The sequence below is a fragment of the Tamandua tetradactyla genome, chromosome 10 (genome assembly GCF_023851605.1).
Source record: "Tamandua tetradactyla isolate mTamTet1 chromosome 10, mTamTet1.pri, whole genome shotgun sequence".
Taxonomy (NCBI): domain Eukaryota; kingdom Metazoa; phylum Chordata; class Mammalia; order Pilosa; family Myrmecophagidae; genus Tamandua; species Tamandua tetradactyla.
Window position 1 is genome coordinate 1,578,773 of NC_135336.1, and position 2,632 is coordinate 1,581,404.

At 34.6% G+C, this 2,632-nt stretch overlaps 1 pseudogene; it reads right to left on the reverse strand.

Moving 5' to 3' along the window:
• Window positions 1-405: 405 nt before the first annotated feature.
• LOC143648116 (olfactory receptor 5K3-like) lies at window positions 406-1,344 on the reverse strand (annotated as a pseudogene).
• Window positions 1,345-2,632: the final 1,288 nt, after the last annotated feature.

The following is a 2,632-nucleotide window of genomic DNA, read 5'->3' on the forward strand; positions in this document are numbered from 1 at the left end:
AGGGATTAATATTTGACAACATGGAGTGTTCTGAAGTCATAAGATTAGGAGTTCCATAAATTTACCAAATGTATTAAATTTAAATACTATCTTGTATTTATTTTAGTATTTGTTGAATTAGTTGAACACTGAAACTAATTACACCCTGATACAATTTGTGATCTCAGGGGTTATCACGTTCTCATATCTGACAGACTCTATTAGTTTGGATATTAAAATACATCTCAGTATTCTTCCTCTAGGAACAAATATGCACATGTATATGTGGTTCGGATTAAATGTCATAATTTTTCACTGATTTAATATTTTATATAAAAATGGCCATTTAACAATTTCTCAGTATCCCTTGACTTTGAAAAGTTTTTATTCTATTAAAATCAGTTTCTACAAGGAGTGATATTTATTTCAGAATGCTAAGCAATATTTCTTCATAATTCTTTTCACAACATTTATTGCTTCCTTATTTCTTAGACTATAAATAAAAGGGTTTAATAAAGGAATTACAAGAGTATAAAAAACAACAACTGGTATATCATCTTTTTCTTCTATAACTGTACTTGGTTTAGCATACACAAAAAGAAGAGAGCCATAGAACATTGAGACAGAAAGAAAGTGGGATGCACAAGTTGATAAGGCTTTGCCTCTTCCCTCTTTGGATTTCATTTTGAAAACAGTGAAAGGGATAAAGAGATAAGAGATTATGACTGTGGTAATAGTGAAGGTTTGAAGTGACCCAGATAAGATAGGTATCATCAGTTCATTGATATAGGGGTCAACACAAGAAAGTCTGTACAAAGGGAAAACATCACAAAAAAAGTGATTGATTTGATGAGAACCACAGAAAGTTAACCAAAACAATAATCCTACTTGAATTATGGGATGCATGTTTCCAGCTATGTAGGCCCCTGTGGTCATCTGAACACAGAGTTTCTTTGACATCATGGTGTGGTACTGCAATGGGTTGCATATGGCCACATACCTGTCATAGGCCATTGCTGCCAGAAGAAAGCAATCTGTAGTTTCAGCAAGACAGAGAAAATAAAATTGTACCATGCATTCATAGAGGGAAATTGTTCTTTCTTCTGAAAAGAAGTTCTGTAACATCTTGGGGGTGATAGCACAGGAACAGCAGGAATCCATCAGAATGAGGTTGCCCAGAAAGATGTACATCGGTGTGTGAAGACAATGCTCCATATAGATCAGTGCCACCAAACCCAGATTCCCCACCATGGTGATCAGATAGATGACAAAGAACACCACAAACAGAAGGGGCTTCAGCTCTGGTTAATCCATAAATCCTATAAGGGTAAACTCAACTGCCATGGAGTGGTTATATTTGAGCATCTCCAATTTCTCTCTTGAGATAGGATTATGGAAAAAGAAGGTTCTAATTTAGAATATATCTTATTTTCCCTATGAATTTCTTCAACTGTCTTCTGTTGTCCTTGAAACACAGGTACACATAGTTTGAGGGGATACTTATACCCTTAAAATTCAGCTCTATCACATCAAGCTGTGAAGTCAGGATTCATAGGGACTTTTTTTTTGCATGGGTGGGCACAGGGAATGCAATCCGGGTCTCCTGCATGGCAAGCAAGAACTCTGTCTGCTGAGCCACTGTGGCCCACCCCATAGGGACATTTTTTTTTTACGTGGGCAGGCACCAGGAATCGAACCCGGGTCCTTGGGCATGGCGGGCAAGCACTCTTACCTGCTGAGCCACCATGGCCCGTCCCATAGGGACATTTTAACAACTACAAAAGAAATGTTCATAGCAGTAAAAATTTACTGTATGAATTTGTGCAATGGTAGTGTACAAATCTAGGATAGCAATGTTTCATTCAGTATTTCCAAATAATCTGTTCCAGTTTTTCTATTGAATATCCTTAAATGTATTCAAAAGCAATTCTCCTATATATGTTCTTTTTACACTGAACAAATATTTATCACAGACTATCTCACTGAAATTAATGTTCAAAAATGACATCCAATATCTATGTTAGTTTATGTATTTTAGGAAATGTAGAAAATTTAGAAAGGATGCAGAATGGAACTGCTAATATTTAATAAAACTACCTTAGAAAGCTCAGGAAATAATTCTCCATATATTCATTTAATAAGTAATTTGTAAACATTACTTTCATATTTATAAGAACCAATTGTGGAATTTGCTCCTGTCTTGGCAGAAAATTCTCTGATACTGCTTGTAAATAAAATATCATTTCCTCTCCATTTGTCTTTATACATGCAATTCTTGCTTAAGGGACCCCTTGATGTTTTAATATTATTCAATTTGAGAGTATACCTTTGTAATGGTAAAAAAATATATGAAATTTTATAAGTTCTCTTTCCAACTTGTTACATAGAGACTGCTCTTAAGATTTTAGCTTAGCACATAAGTGCTCCCAAAGATTTCATTACTTGTTTAGGTTCATGTTTCCTTGATCATTTCCAGATCCATTTGTCTTTGTTGGAATTTAGTGGCCATAATTTTCTGACATTGAGAAGAGCAAAATTTTGTGTTCATAAAACTTTAAACTATGCTGTCTCTAAGATAAATTTAAATTTCTTACAGGGGCATTTAAAGTTTTCTCTAAACTTGTGTACCTCCATTTTCATTTTCCCAAACATC